This window comes from Octopus sinensis, linkage group LG1 (assembly GCF_006345805.1).
Source record: "Octopus sinensis linkage group LG1, ASM634580v1, whole genome shotgun sequence".
Lineage (NCBI taxonomy): Eukaryota > Metazoa > Mollusca > Cephalopoda > Octopoda > Octopodidae > Octopus > Octopus sinensis.
Window position 1 is genome coordinate 30,760,528 of NC_042997.1, and position 22,083 is coordinate 30,782,610.

The following is a 22,083-nucleotide window of genomic DNA, read 5'->3' on the forward strand; positions in this document are numbered from 1 at the left end:
TTTAAACTGGCCATATCTGGCCCAAATGTTGTACCTGTTTTATATTCAAACTGACCAAATCCAGCTTTTCACACCTACCCTGCAATGTCATTCTAGAATTAAAGAATCACATCATCAAAAGTTCAAAGCTATGGATATAATGCATGATTAACTCAAAACAATATGAACGAATAAACTTTATATTTGACATAGTGAAGGTGCATGGTTTAATGGTTAGGGTATTCGGCTCTCAATCTTAAGGTCAGGAGTTCAATTCCCAGTGACACATTGTGTCCTTGAGCAAGACACTTTATTTCCATGTTTCTCCAGTTCGCTCAGCTGGCAAAATTGAGTAGTACCTGTATTTCAAAGAGCCTTGTCACATTCTGAATATCCCCGAGAACTATGTCAAGGGTTCACTGAATATCCTTGAGAACTACGTTAGGGGTACACATGTCTGTGGAGTGCTCAACCACTTGCTCATTAATTTCACAAGCAGACTGTTCTGTTGATTGGATTAACCAGAATCCTTATTGTTGTAAGTGATGGAGTGCCATGTTTGGCAGAAAAATCTGAATACTAAAGGATTAAAATGTGCTTTTATTCTTTTACTTGTTTCAGTCATTTGACTGCGGCCATGCTGGAGCACCGCCTTTAATCAAGCAACTCGACCCCGGGACTTATTCTTTTGTAAGCCCAGTACTTATTCTATCAGTCTCTTTTGCCGAAACGCTAAGTAACGGGGGCATAAACACACCAGCATTGGTTGTCAAGCAATGCTAGGGGGACAAACACACACACATACATACATATATATATATGTATAAATATATACGATGGGCTTCTTTCAGTTTCCGTCTACCAAATCCACTCACAAGGCTTTGGTCGGTCCGAGGCTATAGTAGAAGACACTTGCCCAAGTTGCCACGCAGTGGGACTGAACCATGTGGTTGGTAAACAAGCTACTTACCACACAGCCACTCCTTTTTTTTAATTTTTTCTGATCTAATGGTTTACCTGTGCTGGGTTCACTTGTAAGGTGCTGATAGTTTTATGATGAGCTATTTTATTTATATGCATATCACCTAAGATGTTTGGAACTTATACAAATGCATATAGACAGAAAAATATATAGGTATATACATATAACTGTGTATGTTACATGGGTATTCAGATTTGTATCTATATACTCACCTACTTTGATGTACCTAAACATATGTACACACTCATACACACATGAACATTTTCCTTTACACACATGTATACACACTTAATTGCATATATTTTAAAATATCTTTTGAAAAATTTATTAACACAATTGCATCATCACCATCATCATCATTATCATTTAACGTCTGCTTTCCATGCTGGCATGGGTTGGACGGTTTGACTGGATCTGGTAAACCAGAGATCTGCACCAGGTTCCAGTCTGATTTGGCATGGTTTCTACGGCGGGACGCCCTTCTTGAGACCAACCATTGTGAGAGTGTGACGGGTGCTTTTTACGCTCCACTGGCATGGGTATCATTTACATGACATTGATAATGGCTATGATTATGATTTCACATGACACTGACAATAGCCTTACACTGGCAACATCACCTAAGATTTTCTTATACTCTCTCTTTACTCTTTTACTTGTTTCAGTCATTTGACTGCGGCCATGCTGGAGCACCGCCTTTAGTCGAACAAATCGACCCCGGGACTTATTCTTTGTAAGCCCAGTACTTATTCTATTGGTCTCTTTTGCCGAACCACTAAGTGACGGGGACATAAACACACTAGCATCGGTTGTCAGGCGATGTTGGGGGACATACAGACACACAAACATATACACACACATACACAAATATATATATATATATACACATATAAATATATACGACGGGCTTCTTTCAGTTTCCATCTACCAAATCCACTCACAAGGCTTTGGTTGGCCTGAAGCTATAGTAGAAGACACTTGCCCAAGGTGCCACGCAGTGGGACTGAACCCGGAACCATGTGGTTGGTAAGCAAGCTACTTACCACACAGCCACTCCTGCGCCTATTGAAAATTATATTGAAAATTATTAATTATGTTTAAAAAATCTTTAGAAAAAAAAGAAAGAAATGGAAACCTGATCGAAGTTTTTGTGTTTGGTACATTTCACAGTTTTTATCTTTATGCCATTTTATAGAAGTCTATAAGGATTACCTTGTAATACATGTTTGAAAAGCTGTAAATAGCAAAAAGCACTTTAAAAAAATTCCCTCCAGTAGGTTTGTGTGTATTTTCTGTTTTTAAAGATTTCTTTGTATAATTAATCATTTTTAATTTAAGAAAATTTTTATTCTTAATATTAGGTTGTTTCACATGAAATGTCGCATTTTTAATTACTTGTTATTCCAGTCATCTAAAAATTCAATTATGTATACCTTGTAATTAGTCTTTTTATTTCCCAACAATATTGGTATACAAAATTTGTACCCACAGACCTTATGAAAATGATAACAACCAAACTATGTTGAGTAATTTTCTCGTATGAGTACAAACTGGGTCACTTTGCTGCAGAAGCTCTACGGAATATCAAGCGGGCTTTTGGTAATGGTTTTGTTGACATCAGAACTGTTCAGAGATGGTTCCAAAGCTCTCGTCCAGGAGATGATAGCCTTAAAAATAAACCAAGGTGCATGCCAAAATCAGTTATTCGGCATGATGGATTTAATGCTTTGGTTGAACAAAATCCAAGGACAAAGGGTTGAAAACTTCCATCAGAACTCCAAATATCTCACACAACTGTTTTTGGATACCTGTGGAAAATTGGAAAAGTCAAATGGATAGGTTTGTTTCATATCAACTGAATGAGATTAAAAAAAGCAAACACCTCAAAGTGTGCTCTTTATTGCTTTCTCACCTGAAAAAAGATCATTTTGGCATCAAATCATTACTTGTGATTAGAAATGGATACTCTTTGACAACAGCAGAACAGGACAGTGATAAGATGCAGGAGAGTTGCGTACACACTACCCAAACCTACCATTGTGCCCTAAAATGTTAGTGCTCACTGTATGGTGGTCTGTCATCATCATCATCATCCTCGTTTAATGTCCGTTCTCCATGCTAGCATGGGTTGGACAGTTCGACCGGGGATCTGGGAAGCCAGAAGGCTGTACCAGGCTCCAGTCTGATCTGGCAGTGTTTCTACAGCTGGATGCCCTTCCTAATGCCAACCACTCCGTGAGTGTAGTGGGTGCTTTTTACGTGCCACCTGCACAGGTGCCAGGCGAAGCTGGCAACGGCCATGGTCGGATTGGTGCATTTTACATGCCACCGGCACGGAAGCCAGTCAAGGCGGCACTGGCATTGGCCACGATTCGGATGGTGCTTTTTATGTGCCACCGGCTCAGGGATCACAACTGCAGTTTCCATTGATTTTGATGTCGGTGTACTTGATTGAAAGGATCTCCTCAAGCACAGGGTCGAAATGGTGTTTCTTCACTTGCCACCTGTACAGGAGTCAGTCCAGCGGTCCTGGCAACTGCCGGGTGCCAGTCATAGGATTGGTTCAATTTCGATTTCGATTTCGATTTCACTTGCCCCAACAGGTCTTCACAAGCAGAGTTTAGTGTCCAATGAAGGGAGGTTGGCATGGGTGCCTATCGTCGGATGAGGTTCAATTTTGACTTCGCTTGCCTCAACAGGTCTTTGTGTGTCCAAGGGAGGAAAGACATGCATAAGTGGGCTGGACTCACTCTGTGCAGGGAGTTATTCATTATTCATTTTTGCAACAAGGAAAAACAGTAACAGCAACATTGTTTTGCAAGGAAATTGATTGTATGCATGAGAATTTGAAAAAGAAGTAACCCTGACTAGTGAATAGAGATGGCTCAATTTTGCTCCACGACAATGCACGTACTCACACTCCTCAAGCTATGGTCCAAAAGATGCAAAGCCTGAATTATGAGATTTTGCAACATCCTCCCTATTCCTCTGATATCCCTCTTACTGATCATCACTCATTTAAGCATTTTGAGTTTTTCATAAGCAATAAAATATTCTTAAATAGAGAAGAGGTAACTGAAGCATTCGGACAATTTATCACAATTTAAAGATGGAATATATGACATAGAGAAACATTGGGTAAATATCATAAATGAACATGGATCATACTGTGATTAAATAAATCAGTTCTCTAGCACTTCTGAAGCATTTTATTGTTACCTTTCAAATATGACATTTCATGTGAAACAACCTAATACACAGGCACAGATGTGACTGTGTGGTGAGAAGCTTGCTTCTCAACCGCATAGTCCTGGGTTCAGTCTCACTGTGTGGCACCTTGGTAGCATCTTCTACTATAGCTTCAGGCTGACCAAAGCCTTGCGAATGGATTTGTGGATTTGGTAGATGGAAACTGAAAGAAGCCTGTTGTATGTATGTTATATATATATATATAGTCGTTGTTAGTGCTACCTGACTGGCTCCTGTGCTGGCGGCACATAAAAAGCACCCACTACACTCTCAGAGTGGTTAGCGTTAGGAAGGGCATCCAGCTGTAGAAACTTTGCCAGATCAGATTGGAGCCTGGTGCAGTCTTATGGCTTACCAGCCCTCTGTCATACCTTTCAACCAATTCCAGCATTGAAAGCGGACATTGAACGACAATGACGATGATGATGATGATATATATATATATTGTTGCCATTATGTTAAACTGTTGTATGTCCAAATTAAGCCAAATGAGTATTTTTCAATATTTATTTTTGCTTGCAATAGCCGGTTCTTTTGGTCAAACTATCGTATCTCCAGCTGCTTCAGATGCCAATATAACAAAAATTGTCAAAGTGTAGTGCAACGGTTTTGTTATGAAATGGTGAAATTACTTTTTCATATTCGGAAAAAGCAACATTTTGGACTTGTGGCTCTTTTGCATAATAGCAATGATATATACATGTATATGTATATTTCTTTACTGCCCACAAGGAGCCAAACATAGAGGGGACAAACAAGGACAGACAAAGAGATTAAGTCGATTACATCGACCCCAGTGCGAAATTGGTACTTTATTTATCGACCCTGAAAGGATGAAAGGCAAAGTCGACCTCGGCGGAATTTGAACTCACAACGTAACGGCAGACGAAATACCTATTTCTTTACTACCCACAAGGGGATAAACACAGAGGGGACAAACAAGGACAGACAAAGAGATTAAGTCGATTACATCGACCCCAGTGCGAAATTGGTACTTTATTTAATCGACCCTGAAAGGATGAAAGGCAAAGTCGACCTCGGCGGAATTTGAACTCACAACGTAACGGCAGACGAAATACCTATTTCTTTACTACCCACAAGAGGATAAACACAGAGGGGACAAACAAGGACAGACAAAGAGATTAAGTCGATTACATCGACCCCAGTGCGAAATTGGTACTTTATTTAATCGACCCTGAAAGGATGAAAGGCAAAGTCGACCTCGGCGGAATTTGAACTCACAACGTAACGGCAGACGAAATACCTATTTCTTTACTACCCACAAGGGGATAAACACAGAGGGGACAAACAAGGACAGACAAAGAGATTAAGTCGATTACATCGACCCCAGTGCGAAATTGGTACTTTATTTAATCGACCCTGAAAGGATGAAAGGCAAAGTCGACCTCGGCGGAATTTGAACTCACAACGTAACGGCAGACGAAATACCTATTTCTTTACTACCCACAAGGGGATAAACACAGAGGGGACAAACAAGGACAGACAAAGAGATTAAGTCGATTACATCGACCCCAGTGCGAAATTGGTACTTTATTTAATCGACCCTGAAAGGATGAAAGGCAAAGTCGACCTCGGCGGAATTTGAACTCACAACGTAACGACAGGCAAAATACCGCTAAGCATTTCGCCCGGTGCGCTAACGTTTCTGCCATCTCGCCGCCCTTTACATGTATATGTATGTTTGCGTGTCTTTATGTTTGTGTTTATCTCCCTCTACCACTTGATCACTGTTGTTGGTGTGTTTACATCCCTGTAACTTAGCAGTTTGGTTAAACAGACCAATAGAATAAGTACCAGGTTTTAAAAAAAATAGTTCTGGAATCAATTTGTTCAAATAAGACCCTTCAAGGCAGTGCTCCAGCATGGCTGCAATCAAATGACTCAAACAAGTAAAAGATAAATGATATTTTTTTTTTTTTTTTTTTTGTACTTGTTTCAGTCATTCGACCGCAGCCATGCTGGAGCACCGCCTTTTTAGAGTGGTGAAAGAGTACAGCAGGGATCACCACCATCCCCTGCCGGAGCATCGTGGAGCTTTTAGGTGTTTTCGCTCAATAAACACACACAACGCCCGGTCTGGGAATCGAAACCGCGATCCTCCGACCGCAAGTCCGCTGCCCTAACCACTGGGCCATTGCGCCTCCAAAAAATAAATATTGAATATATATATATATATATATATATATATATCATCATCATCGTTTAATGTCTGCTTTCCATGTTGGCATGGATTGGATGGGTTGACTGGTGATTGGCAAGCCAATAGGCTGCACCAGGTTACAATCCGATCTTGTAAAGTTTCTACAGCTTGATGCCCTTCCTAATGCCAACCACTCCGAAAGTTTAGTGGGTGCTTTTTACATGCCACCAGCATGGGAGCCAGTCAGGCGGCACTGGTATCGGCCACATTCAGATGGTACTTTTTTACATGCCTCCAGACAGGGGAAGACTGGCATCAACCACGTTCAGATGGTGCTTTTTATGTGCCACCAACATGGGGAGCCAGTCCGGCGGAACTAGCATTGACCCACACTGGAATGGTGCTTATTACATGCCACAAGCATGGGTACCTGTCAGGCAGCACTAGCATTGGCCACAACTACAATTTCCATTTTCATTTCGATATAGATTTGATTTTGATTTTTGATTTTACTCGACACAATAGGTCTTCTCAAATGCAGTTTATCGCCCGATGATTCAAGGATACTTTTAACTGGGCTGGTTATGTGACACTGGTATAGGTCACGGCTGTGATCTCACTTTACTTGCCAGGTCTTCTCAATCACACCCTCAATTACTTCTTTATATCATCAGTAGCTCATATATCTGAAAAATTACACTCTAAAGCATTTGAATAGTAGCACAAAACCAATGATCAGTCTATGACCAGCCATAACTTTTAACTTCCTAAAATATATAAAATATATAGGCAGTGCTCCAGCATGGCCGCAGTCAAATGACTGAAACAAATAAAAGAATAAAAGAATATATAATCCATGCCAGCATGGACAACAGACGTTAAATGATGATGACGATGATGATGATGATATATTTGAAGAAAGATTTTCTTAAAATAAAAACTATTAATTACTTTAAATACCCCATAACATGTGTTTGAAAAACTTAACGCACTATGAAAACTTCCTTCCAAAAACTTCATGTCAATCTGCTTTTATTCTTTTTTTCAATTCTTTTTTCTATATAACCAATAGTTTTTGTTTTAGAAGAATTTTTCTTGAAATATTGTGATAATATCACAAAATTCTTTTTAAAGCCTTTTCAAATATATATGATTTTTGTCTTGCAAGTTACATGGTGACCCTGTCCATGCAGGTGCCACTTAAAAAGCATCCAGTCCTTTCTGTAAAGTGGTTGGCATTTGGAAGGGCATCCAACTGTAAAAACCTTGCCAAAACTGACCTCACTTGTGCTTGTGCCACACAAAAAGCATCAAGTCCACTCTACTGAGTGGTTCATATTAGGAAGGGCATTCAGCTGTAAAAATGCCAAAACAATCACAGAAATCTGGTACAGGCTTCTTCCTGGTTTGCTCCTGTCAAACTGTCCCACCCATGCCAGCATTGAAGGCAGACATTAAATGATGTTGATGATGATAACGATATAATTTCTGAGGCTGAAAATGTTCGGAAATTTACTCAGGGGTTTCAATGTCTATGTTCAAACCCTTTAACATTCAGATTGTTCAGTCAACTGTAATGCTTGTCTATTCCCATTGTTTTGAATTAATTGTGCATTATCTCATAACTGCAACATTTTGATCATGTGGTTATTTATTTTTAGAATGACATTGAAGCGTAGATGTATGAGACCAAACCTGGCTGGTTTGAACATGACACCAAAAGTGTATCTGGGACAGGCATGACTAGTTTAAATACTAAAGGGTCAACATTGAAAAGTGACCGTGCAGTTTTTGCAGTAGTAAAAAGGTTTTAACATATTTGATGAAATAGGCCCTTAAATTTTATGTAATTAGTATTTAAATTTATGTGTAAATATCATTGCCTGATCTATACTATCTGAAGGCAAAATAAGTGTAGCTGATCTCTGCTTGGCAGTCTTATTCATTTGTTTGCTCAGGCAAGTATCCCTGTTCAGATTTTATGGATGACTGATTTTCTAAATTCAAGATCTTTGTAAGAAAGTGTGTCACCTGCTCTCATGCTAACAAAATGTGGAAAATATTCACTAAAATTTACATATGTGTGTGTATATCTATACAGATATACTCTTTTACTCTTTTACTTGTTTCAGTCATTTGACAGTAGCCATGCTGGAGCACCGCCTTTAGTCGAGCAAATCAACTCCAGGACTTATTCTTTGTAAGCCTAGTACTTATTCTATTGGTCTCTTTTGCCAAACCGCTGAGTTACGGGGACGTAAACACACCAGCATCGGTTGTCAAGCGATGTTGGGAGGATAAACACAGACACACAAATACACACACACACACACATGTATATATACATATATATGACGGGCTACTTTCAGTTTCCGTCTGCCAAATCAACTCACAAGGCTTTGGTTGGCCCGAGGCTATAGTAGAAGACACTTACCCAAGGTGACACGCAGTGGGACTGAACCCGGAACCATGTGGTTGGTAAGCAAGCTACTTACCACACAGCCACTCCTGCGCATATGTATATATATACATGTGTGTGTATATATATATATATATATATATATATATATATAATATATATATATATATATATATATATATAGTGATGGCTTGTTGCCAACTTAATGTGACTGTCCCAGGAAAGGGAAGAATGCTACTACTATTTATTTTCTAGTTGGCAACGTGACTCAAGCATTCTGTGTCCTTAAGTTTTCAAACAGGGGAGGAGGTGCTTATCTCCCTTGTTTGAAACTTAGAAAACTTAAGGACACAGAATGCTTGTGCCAACTAGAAATGGTGTTTCATGGGGCTAAATAGCAGTAACATACTTATCTTGTTTCAGTCATTTGACTGCGGCCATGCTGGAGCACCGCCTTTAGTCAAGCAACTCAACCCCGGGACTTATTCTTTTTGTAAGCCCAGTACTTATTCTATCGGTCTCTTTTTGCCGAACCGCTAAGTGACGTGGATGTAAACACACCAGCATCAATTGTCATGCAATGCTAGGGGAACAAACACAGACACACAAACACAGATACATACATATATATATATACATATATACGAGAGGCTTCTTTCAGTTTCCGTCTACCAAATCCACTCTGTGTTTGTCCCTCTAGCATTGCTTGACAACCGATGCTGGTGTGTTTACGTCCCCGTCACTTAGCGGTTCGGCAAAAAGAGACCGATAGAATAAGTACTGGGCTTACAAAGAATAAGTCCCGGGGTCGATTTGCTCGACTAAAGGCGGTGCTCCAGCATGGCCGCAGTCAAATGACTGAAACAAGTAAAAGAGTAAAGAGAGAGTATGTTTATAGGAGTGGCTGTGTGGTAAGAAGTTTGCTTGCCAACCACATGGTTCCGGATTAAGTCACACTGCATGTCACCTTAGACAAGTGTCTTCTACTATAGCCTCGGGCCAAGCAAAACCTTGTGAGGGGATTTGGTAGATGGAAACTGAAAGAAGCCCGTCATGTGTGTGGTTGGCGTTAGGAAGGGCATCAAGCCGTAGAAACACTGCCAGATCTGACTGGGCCTGACGAAGCCTTCCAGCTTCACAGACCCCAGTTGAACCGTCCAACCCATGCTAGCATGGAAAGCGGACGCTAAATGATGATGATGATGATGATGTGTCTGTGTTTGTCCCTCCAGTATTGCTTGACAACCGATGTTGGTGTGTTTATGTCCCCATCACTTAGTGGTTTAGCAAAAAGAGATCGATAGAATAAGTACTAGACTTACAAAGAATAAATCCTGGAGTTGATTTGTTCGACTAAAGGCGGTGCTCCAGCATGGCCACAGACAAATGACTGAAACAAGTAGAAGAATAAAAAGAATAGAATGTTTATGGGAAAATCTGATCCTTGTTGCCTGGCAAGGAAGACAACTTTAGACATATTTCAGTCTTACTCTACCTCATCAACACAGCATAATCTAACCACATGCACTTTGATCAGTTCACAGTTGTTTCATTTATAAAAAATGAGTAGCCAACGTTTTTGGACAGTTATAATTTAAGTAGTAGAATATAATTAGCTGATGAGGTCTAATATAATTGACATGTGTCCCTTGCTGTTCTTTTGCCAGCAAAGGTTGGATTGTTCTTACAACATATAAATTAATTTCATGGGATTATCTCCCTTTTCCTCTCAGTCTTTATCAATTATTGTTTTACTCATTTCAGTTATTAGACTGTGGCCATGCTGGGGCATCACCTTGAAGTTTTAGTTGAATGAATCGACCCCAGTACTTGTATTTCTTTTTAAGTCTGGTATGTATTCTATTGGTCTCTTTTGCTGAACTGTTAAGTTACAGGGACGTGAATACACCAGCAATGGGTTGTCAAGTGGTGATAAAAGGACAAACACAGACACAAAGACACACACACAGATCATCATCATCGTTTTAACGTCCGTTTTCAATGCTGGCATGGGTTGGATGGTTTGACTGAGGATGGCAAGCCAGGAGGCTGCACCACGTTCCAGTCTGATCTGGCAGTGTTTCTACTGCTGGATGCCCTTCCTAACACAAACCATGAACGTCCTAATTCATCTAAATTCATACCATTGATCTATTTTAGTTATTTCCCTTACTCTTTACTCTTTTACTTGTTTCAGTCATTTGACTGCGGCCATGCTGGAGCACCGCCTTTTTTTAGTCGAGCAAATCGACCCCGGGACTTATTCTTTGTAAGCCCAGCGCTCGAATGGTGCTTTTTATGTGCCACTGGCACAGGTGTCAGTTACACGACACCAGAGTTACAAATATTAATTTCAAATTCTGACTCAAAGCCAGCAATTTTGGGAGAGGAAGTAAATCAGTTACATTGACCCCAGTGCTTAACTGGTACTTAACGCTCTCCTTATGAGAGCTCAAAATCTCTCGTGGAGGCGCAATCCAACCAAAATGTAAATATATGGGAAACTACCACCTGTGTTATCTCTTGTGAAAGGTAGAAGAGTCCAGTTTGCTGGACATTGTTATAGAGCTGAAAACAAGGCAATTTCTCCTCTTCTCTTCTGGAAGCCATCTACTCGCAATACCAGAAGGCGCGCACTCTCCTACCCTGATGTAATCTCCAAGGATACAGGCATCCAGCAACAGGACCTCCCTAATGCCATGATGGACCATGAAGTCTGGCGTAGCATGATAAATTCCATTGTTTCGACCACGGTCGAACAATGATGATGATGATGGTACTTATTTTATCAACTCTGAAAGAATGACAGGCAAGATCAACCTCGGTAGCATGTGAACACAGACCATAAAGACTGTTGGAATGTTGCTAAGCATTTTGCCCTGTGGGCTAACAATTTTGCCAGTTTGCTACCTTTGCACAGGTGTTATTATTAATTAATAAATGCTTGACAAAAGAACAGGAATTATGTAATCACATTCATTGACATACTAAATATATTGACTGTGATAATAGCTAATAGATAGTGTATAAGTAGTAGTAGTAGTAGTAGTAGTAGAAGTTGTAGTAGTAGTAGTAGTAGTAGTAGTAGTAGTAGTAGTAGTAGTAGTAGTAGTAGTAGTAGTAGTAGTAGTAGTAGTAGTAGTAGTAGTAGTAGTAGTAGAAGTTGTAGTAGTAGTAGTAGTAGAAGTTGTAGTAGTAGTAGTAGTAGTAGTAGTAGTATAAGTTGTAGTAGTAGTAGTTGTAGTAGCAGCAGCAGCAGTAGTAGTAGCAGTAGTAGTAGCAGTAGTAGTAGTAGTAGTAGTAGTAGTAGTAGTAGTATGTACTACAACAGGATGTCACTACCTGCACTTTTTCTTGGCCATTCCCTACTCCTAGCAAATGACACCTTTGTACTACTCGAGTTACAGCCCTCCTACCCGCAGGGTTGTGTGGGTAGTTAGTTTGCTTGTAAGAGTGTCAATTCTACCCTCAACCTCTTTTCATTGCCTTTTAAAACACAGCAGAGGAAACATTGGGTCTATTCTTTGACATACTAGTTCCCCGCACAGCACAATAGATAGTGTATTTAGTTTTCATTTATTGTTATAATATGCTCTATATATGTCGTATATATGTATATATATATATGTATGTGTGTGTGTTTGTGTGTCTGTGTTTGTCCCCCTAGCATTGCTTGACAACCGATGCTGGTGTGTTTACGTCCCCGTCACTTAGCGGTTCGGGGTCGATTCCCGGGGTCGAGTTGCTCGACTAAAGGCAGTGCTCCAGCATGGCCGCAGTCGAATGACTGAAACAAGTAAAAGAGTAAAAGAGTAAGAGTAATATAATACTGATTTTTGAAGTAAAATGTCAGGAGGTCTTAATGTACTTGTAAAAATATAGTAGCTGCTAATGGAACAGCTATTAAGAACAGCAGCACTGTACACACCTGTACACATGTATTTAGCTTTGGGAATTGTCTTTCATAGCTTGACAAATAGCTAGAGTTTACAAGTGTTTCTACTGTTCATCTTACTGTTAGTATATCAGTTGATATATTTAAGAAAAACTCCGCCCATTTGTGAAATGGTTTCTTTGAATACCACATTTATGATTGTGTAATATTGTTTCATGTTGTAGTCGCTTGGCTTCACCAAGTCAGTTGTGACTGGGAATACCTGTTGTATTAAAGTTGCTGACTGACTTTGTTGAACTAGATTACATATTTTCCCCAACACCGTAAAATTAAGTGTAAGATTTATACCAATAATCTATCCTGGTACTTTTAGGTGTTTGCTTTTTTACATTTTATTTTTATTCAGTTATTTATTTTTAATAGAAGAAACCAGTTACTTTCTTGTGAAGATTTGATTTTGTTTGCTGGTTTTCTTTTTTACCTTCTGTAAGAATATGCAGCTTGCTTGGTTCTCTAAAACTAAACAAAACTCAGGCATTTTTTTTTAAGGCATTTCTTTTTAAATTGTTTAGTCAGAGGAGAATGGACAGCATATCCTTGAATCTTTTCAAGGCCGCTGAGATTGGTGAAAGAAAGTGGGGGAGTTATTCCCAAACTACAGACCTGTGTAAGAGTTAGCACTTCCTTCTCTAAGCTTGGATTCGATTTCGAATCCAAGTTTAGAGAAGGAAGTGCTAACTCACAAAGGGATTAAGTCGATTACATCGACCCCAGTGCGAATCTAGTACTTTATTTATCGACCTCGAAAAGGTTGAAAGGCAAAGTCAACCTCGGCGGAATTTGAACTCAGAACGTAACAACAGACGAAATACCTATTTCTTTACTACCCACAAGGGGCTAAACACAGAGAGGACAAACAATGACAAAACAAAGGATCTTTAAATTTCGTGCCTATACATGCATTGGTTTTTGACGATCGATGATTCTCGGATTCGATTTCAAATCCAAGCTTAGAGAAGGAAGTGCTAACTCTTACACTTGGCTTGAATTCTTGCAGTGTAACAGACTCTGCTAAACATACCAAAGGCCTTTAATAGAATGGTTTTGTTTTAAACTGAAAGATGAATGAAGTCCACAACCAAAGAAAATAATGGTCCCTCTAATAGGCTACAAAACATTTTCTGTCGAACAAAATTTTACTCACAAGATTTTGGTTGACCTAAGGCTGTGATAGAAGTCATTTGCCTGTGATCCATGCTTTGGGATTAAACCTAAAAGTATGTAATTGTAAAGTGAACCTCTTAGCTACCTAGCCATTCATGAGTCCATGAATAGATTCATCGATTCTACATCATCATTTAACTAACTACCTATACTCTTTTCTCTTTTACTCTTTTACTTGTTTCAGTCATTTGACTGCGGCCATGCTGGAGCACTGCCTTTAATCGAGCAACTCGACTCCGGGACTTATTCTTTTGTAAGCCCAGTACTTATTCTATCGGTCTCTTTTGCCGAACCGCTAAGTAACGGGGACATAAACACACCAGCATTGGTTGTCAAGCAATGCTAGGGGGGACAATTACAGACATACAAACACACACGCGCATATATATATATACATATATACGACGGGCCTCTTTCAGTTTCCGTCTACCAAATCCACTCACAAGGCTTTGGTCGGCCCGAAGCTATAGTAGAAGACACTTGCCCAAGGTGCCACGCAGTGGGACTGAACCCGGAACCATGTGGTTGGTAGACAAGCTACTTACCACACAGCCACTCCTGCGCCTATATGTATTCTTGATCAGGGTTTACTTGGGACTTGACAACAACTGATTTTTAGATGCAGATTTAACTATAGATTACTTGTATTTGTCTGTACTTATCCATGATTATTCAACTCTTTGTCTACCAATCTTCAACTGTTACTTCCTCACTATTTATACTTTTTGTTTTATTCGCATTTATTCATTTCATCCAAACTGTTACTTGAGCTTATTTCATGTGCCAGACTGAGTTAAAAGTTTCTTATTTCTGTATTGCCCCCAAGGGGCTAAACATAGAGGGGACAAAACAAGGACAGACAACGAGATTAAGTCATTTACATTGACCCCAGTGCGTAACTGGTACTTAATTTATCGACCCCGAAAGACCCCTGAGTCGACCTCAGCGAAATTTGAACTCAGAATGTAGCGGCAGACGAAATACCTATTTCTTTATTACCCACAAGGGGCTAAACACAGAGGGGACAAACAAGGACAGACAATGATACTAAGTCGATTACATCGACCCCAGTGCGTAACTGGTGCTTAATTTATCGACCCCGAAAGGATGAAAGGCAAAGTCGACCTTGGCGGAATTTGAACTCACAACGTAACGCAGACGAAATACCACTAAGCATTTCGCCCGGCGTGCTAACATTTCTGTCAGCTCGCCGCCTACTTAATTTATTGACCCTGGAAGGATGAAAGGCAAAGTCGACCTCAGCGAAATTTGAACCCAGAATGTAGTGGCAGACAAAATACCTATTTCTTTATTACCCACAAGGGGCTAAACACAGAGGGGACAAACAAGGACAGACATAGGTATTAAGTCGATTACATCGACCCCAGTGCGTAACTGGTACTTAATTTATTGACCCTAGAAGGATGAAAGGCAAAGTCGACCTCAGCGAAATTTGAATTCAGAACGTAGCGGCAGACGAAATACCACTAAGCATTTCGCCCAGCATGCTATAGTTTCTGCCAGCTCACCACCTGAGTCAAAAGTTTCTTCCTTCGGATTTTCACTGATGATTCTTGACAATTGGTATTTTTGTGTTATATAATTAATTTCATACAACTTGTTCACTCATTGATTTCTTTATTTTCACATGTATAATCATCAATTTTTTCTTCTTTTGTTATATTTTGGGAGGGTCATTTTTCTTTTTTTCCTTGCCAAATAAACACACGTGCTGTATATTTGTTCTTTACTCATTTATTATTGTTCTTATTTTATCTTATGTCCATTTGTCTGGAAATCTTTTGTCACATATCTGTGACCTCTTCAGTAACTTATCCATCCTATGTGTATCCTCCTGTTCTGTTAAGTCCATTTTTGTCCATGAGTAGTAAAAAAATTGCAATTAGAACCATTTTACTCTGCTTGTAGAAAAAAGGAGTGCTAGGATAGTGGCAAAAGAAATTATTGACTGTCGATGACTGTGGCACCAAACTGCTTCAGACATTTCAATGAAGGTGACACTACCCTTGAAGCCAAACTAAGGTTAGGGAGACCTTCTGTTGTGGAAGATGAGACCTTGCTTGAAATGATTACACAACAGCAAAGCACAAGGACTCATACACTGTCAGTAGTACTTGGTTCTTCAAAAAGCACCATCAATCAACACCTGCACAAGGGGAAAGTTTACGAAAATAAACAAGAGACGAAGGCAGGTGGAGTACAAACAAACAAATGTATTTGTATAGTGCTCAGGAATAGAAATAGAAAAAGTCTTTTACGTTTCGAGCCTACGCTCTTTGACAGAAAGATACACAGAAAAAAACAAGGAGAGAAAAAAATGCCTCTACATAAGCTTGGCCTTGTGAACAGAAGCTGTTGAGAAGCTCTTCATGAACTGACCAATGACCAGGTTCAATGGCTTATGAACATGTGCAAACAATTATTGGCAAATCCTTAAGATGTTCATTTCTGGCATCAAATTGTAACTGTGGATGAAAAATGAACCTGTTTTAGTAATCCTAATAAGAGATATCAGTAACTTCATTCTGGTCAGGCGTCAGAACCTGTTGTCAAACAAGGGCAGTTTGAAGAGGAGGTCATGTTGTGTGTTTGGCAGAATTTCAAGGAGGCGTTACATTTTGAGCATGTCCCAGGTGGTCATACTGTGAAGGCTATCTTTTATGCTCAATGACTGCAATGAGTATATGATGCTTTGATAGTCAGCTACCTGGCATTGGTCAATTGTAGATACACACTCCTGCAGGATGGTAATGCACTAACACATGCTGTCAATGTGACCAGAAGCAAACTTGAGAAACTTGAGGGTCTGGAAGTGCTGCCTCACCCTCTCGATAGTCCAGATCTTGTACCATCAAATTACCTCCTTTTCCTTTTCTGAATCAGGGCTCATTTCCTGCATAGATGGAGGTTCAACAATGTGGATGAGGTTGAAAATGGGTGCAGAAAGTTTTTTTGCCTCTAAACCAACCAAAGGGTATAAGGGTGGAATTGAAATTCTGACACAGTGATGGCAACTGACAATAGAATATGATGGGATAGATGTATTTTGATGTATAAATACTGTTTGAACTATTAATTAAAATTTAAAATATATAAAAAAAACTTATGACTCAACTTCGTATTTACATAGTTTTAGCTACCCCCACCATAACAGAAAACTATTACACATAATTAGCTGGTTATTGCTGTTTAAATTCAGGTCAGCTTTCACTTAACAAACCTATTATTAAAAGTATTTCATCTTTTTCATCAGATGAATTTTATCTTATCATTCAAGGAATCTTTTTTTTTTTTGTTCTAAAGAGTGGTGTGTGATTTGAGAGAGATTTGGCTACTACTTTTAGTAGGTTAAATAGCCATATAAAAGTCCAATCACTTGCCTGAGGTAGTTGTCAAAGAACTAGAGACACTTGCTTTATTTGATTTTTTTTATAAAAGACAAACATGTGGCATTGGTTCAATATGGTTTTCAGTGTTTATTTCAAAGTGCCAAAGAAAAACAGAATGTTTTTGCAGACACAGCCAATATTTAGTTTTGTCAAATAGCTAATGAGAAGACAGCAGTTTGCACATAGTCAGGTGGAAAGATGACTCTATATTAAGCAATCTTTTACCTCTTGCTTGTTTCAGTCATTGGACTGTGGCCATGCTGGGGCACTGCCTTGAAAGGTTTAGTTAAACAAATTGACTCCAGTTTTTATTTTTTAAGTCTGGTACTTACTCTACCATTACCTTTTTCCAAACAGCTAAGTTATAGGGACGTAAACAAACTAATACCAGCAATGATATGGAGGTGGATAGACACACACACACACATTTACACATACATACAAACATACATAGATGTTTGCCTAAGATACTGCACAATGGGATTGAACCTGAAACCATATGATTGCAAAGCTAGCTTCTTAACCACACAACCATGCCTGTGCCTTATACAAAAGAAAGAAAAAAATAAACACCAAAAATATATACCTTAACATGTAGTGGGATGTCATGTGGCAGTCGGGACCTGATGGGTTTGCTCTGCTGTCTAATCTTCTCATGTACATTTGCTTTTAGCCTTCAATTCAGCCATAACTGAAAAGCTCTATGAACTTCCTTCTTTCTAGGAACTTCCTTCCTTCTAGGAACTTCCTTCCCTTCTAGGAACTTCCTTCCCTTCTAGGAACTTCCTTCCTTCTAGGAACTTCCTTCCCTTCTAGGAACTTCCTTCCTTCTAGGAACTTCCTTCCCTTCTAGGAACTTCCTTCTTTCTAGGAACTTCCTTCCCTTCTAGGAACTTCCTTCCTTCTAGGAACTTCCTCCCTTCTAGGAACTTCCTTCCTTCTAGGAACTTCCTTCCTTCTTCCTACTGGTCTTGGTCTGGCTCTCTGTCAATTACGAGTGTCCCAGTTGACTCGACCAGTAGAACAACCTACCCAAGAAGTTAGCATGCAAGTGGCTGAGTACTCCACAGATACACTTACCTTTAACGTTGTTCTCGGGGAAATTCAGCGTGACACAGGATGTGACAAGGCTGGACATTTCAAATACAGGTACAACCTATTTTTGCCAGCTGAGTGGATTGTGGTAATGGGAAATAAAGTGTCTTGTTTAAGGACCCAATATTCTGCCCGGAATCAAACTCATGACCTTATGGTTGTGAGTCAAATACCCCACCCATTAAACCCATGTGCCCCCTTGGAGGCCCTTAAAAATTTAAAGGCTTGTCCCTGATTGAACCTATTAAAAAAAAAAGCAACACAAAAGAACAAAATAACAAAAGCTGATCAAATACCATAAAAGCTTAGGAAAATTAAAGGTGGTAGTGTTGTTGTTGGTGGTGGTGCTGCTGCTACTGTTGATGATGATGATGCTGATGATGATGATGTTTTTTGCTTCCTTTTTCAGAAAGAAACAAAATCTCCAGATGTATTGAATTCTGAAGAAATTTACAATTTCGCCATTATTCTATACCAGAATGGTTTTAGTCAGCCAGGCATAATGTGTTTTATACAGGTGAGTTTGAAATCCTTCTCCTCATCCTTTCTCTCCTACCCTTCCTCTTCTTCTATATCTCCTCCTCCTTCCTCCTCATCTTGCTCTTCCTCTTCACCATCGTCATTAATTAAAGTTACCTCGTGGATGCAAGACACAAATATATCAATATATGTTGGCTTGAAAGATTTCATAAAAACTGTGAACAACCCAGGACATCAAATTGTTGCTAACAGCAATGTACTTTCAACAGTGAACAAGAATGCATAAGAATTAAGCACATCATTAAAGAACATTAAACCCAATAGTTTGGGTATGTAAAAAGAGGATGCCAGCCTCAAAATTACCCAAAGAGATCCTGTAATTGCACAAGGTTACCGCCAAACTGGAGTGCACCTAACTTATTATTAAGCCCAGTTCCATGAAATTCTCAGCAAAAAGCCAAAAAGAGGAAAATCTATGTCAGCAAGTAGGAGATTTACTTCTCTTCTGTAAGAGATAAGCCTAATTAAGTTAAGTTAAGTTAAGTTAAGTTTTGGACTCAAAAAGCAAAAAGCAAGGCCATGTAGGGGGACATGGAGTTATGTACAAGGAGGGTGTTCATGCAAAGAGTTCAGGCCATTTCTGGTCAAGAGAGACTTTGAACCGAGTGGTCGTCGGCATCTTCACTATCTCATCCAGCAGCTTATTCCACGGATCCGCAACCCAGACAGAGAAAGCCCCTCTTCAATTGAGATGAAATCGTCGCAGATAGAGCTTTTCGGAGTGACCCCGCAGCCGACGCTCTGGAGCAGGAGTGAAGAACAGCTCTTTTGAGAGGTTACACTTTCCGCTTATGATGTTGTGAGCAAGAATGAGATCTCCACAGCGTCATCGTTTTTCTAGAGAATAAAGGTCGAGCGTCTTCAGCCTTTCTTCATAAGACAAATGCTTGAGACCAAGAACCATGCGGGTAGCCAGCTTCTGAACTCTTTCGAGATGATGTATGTCTTTGAGGAGATAAGGAGAAGAGGCTTGAATTCCGTACTCCAATATGGGTCTCACCAGCGTGACATAGAGTGGTAGGTAATTGATTTCCATATGACAAAGAAAGGAATTAGATCTTGGTAAACGGGGATCAAATTTATGGATCTAGTGTTCCTATGTCTTTCTTTACATGATGTACAACACCGTCACCCTGCCCTACCATTCTATTATAATACTGTCATCACTCACCATTAAAATGACAGTTACTGTCATCGATGACACATCATTATCAGTATCTTCATCATAATTACTGTATCTACCCTCAACATTACACATCATTGCTTAGTGCTTCCTCTCCGTAATTTGCTTACGGTGAGCCACTGCATAGCGCTTATTAGGATCTTTTCGGTTTGAACAGCAGTTTTTTCTAGCAATGTCATATGAAATTGTCACCCATAATTATGACCCTAGTATTGATCTATTGCATTTCAATCTGTTTTAGGGTTAGTTAGGGTTAGGGTTAGGGGGAAGGGTATCTTTTTTTTCTTCACAAATGTAAATAAACCCAATCTGTTTCTTAAACGAGGGACATATTCATACGGCACAGAATGCTTTTTACCTCAATAGACGTCATTAATTGGTTGAAATTGCAGAAATTGAAGAAAAAAAAACAGCAAATATCTTACAAACTATAGAATTTTCTCAATAAAGCCAAGAGAAAAAGATGTTATATAAACACATTCTACCAGTATACGAAGTTTAAAATTTTTTAGTTACCTAGAAATTATGTTAAAAACTGCTGTTCAAACCGAAAAGATCCGATAACTATTCTGAAATGCTTGAATCTCACAGTCTAGATAGGTAGCACTGCTAATTGACATAGGTGTATTAACATTTGTCTACAGCGAGAAAGTTTCTCTATGACAAACACAGTGAATGGCTTATTTACGAGTCCAACCATGCTACATGCATATTTCATGTAGTAATTACATTACACACATCACTGCTTTACACACATCACTGCTTAGTGCTCCCACTTCATAATTATCATCATCATCATCATCATCCTCAACACCATCCAGTGACATTTGAGCAAAATATTTCTTTCTTTTTTCAGATTGATTTTGCTGTTTCTGTTATTCGCATCTTAATAAAATGCAGAATAAAGTGGGAAATTCCATTCCGATGCATCAAAGAATTCTACAACGAGGCGGTATGTCCAAATCAACTAAATCCTTTGATTTGTTAAGGTTTATTCACCCGAATTTGTCTTGGTTGTCTATCAATTTGATAACCTCAGTATTTATAAGAATCTCATTTGCAACATTATGCTTTCAAGATGTTTTTGTTTCTTAATATGGGAGCTTAATGTGCCATTTCAAGTATGTACTCTTTTACTCTTTTACTTGTTTCAGTCATTTGACTATGGCCATGCTGGAGCACTGCCTTTAGTCGAGCAGATCGACCCCAAGACTTATTCTTTGGAAGTCTAGTACTTATTCTATTGGTCTCTTTTGCCGAGCTGATAAGTTACAGGGATGTAAACACACCACCATCGGTTGTCAAGCGATGTTGGGAGGGGGGGGCAAATACAGACACACAAACACACACACACACATGTATACATATATACGACGGGCTTCTTTCAGTTTCCGTCTACCAAATCCACTCACAAGGCTTTGGTCAGCCCGAGGCTATAGTAGAAGACACTTGCCCGAGGTGCCACGCAGTGGGAATGAACCCGGAACCATGTGGTTGGTAAGCAAGCTACTTATCACACAGTCACTCTTGTAAAAAAAAAAACATTAGGATTAAATGAGGTGTATGCCAAGGAATTAGCTATAGAATATAATAGAGTGTGAGGGGAACTGGTTTGGAACATAGAAGGAGCTTTTAGAGATAGGAATGATACAGACATGCCAGTTGCAAGGATAGGTTTCATTGGTTCTTTAATGCCAAAAACAAAGACTGTGTTGTCAAAGGTAAGGGAAACATTTTGAAAGCAACAAAGCAAAAGCTATGCATTGTGCCTTTGGTGGCAGAGATGCAATTGGGTTAGAAAGACACCAAACATATTCTACAGGACTGGGATAGATATGTGGGTTATGAATCCAAAACCTGTGTAGTGTTTCTGACACTTCTTTAAGCTCTTTGGAGACAAGATGAAAACGATGAGATTTTTCTACAACGCCTGCTTCAACAATTTA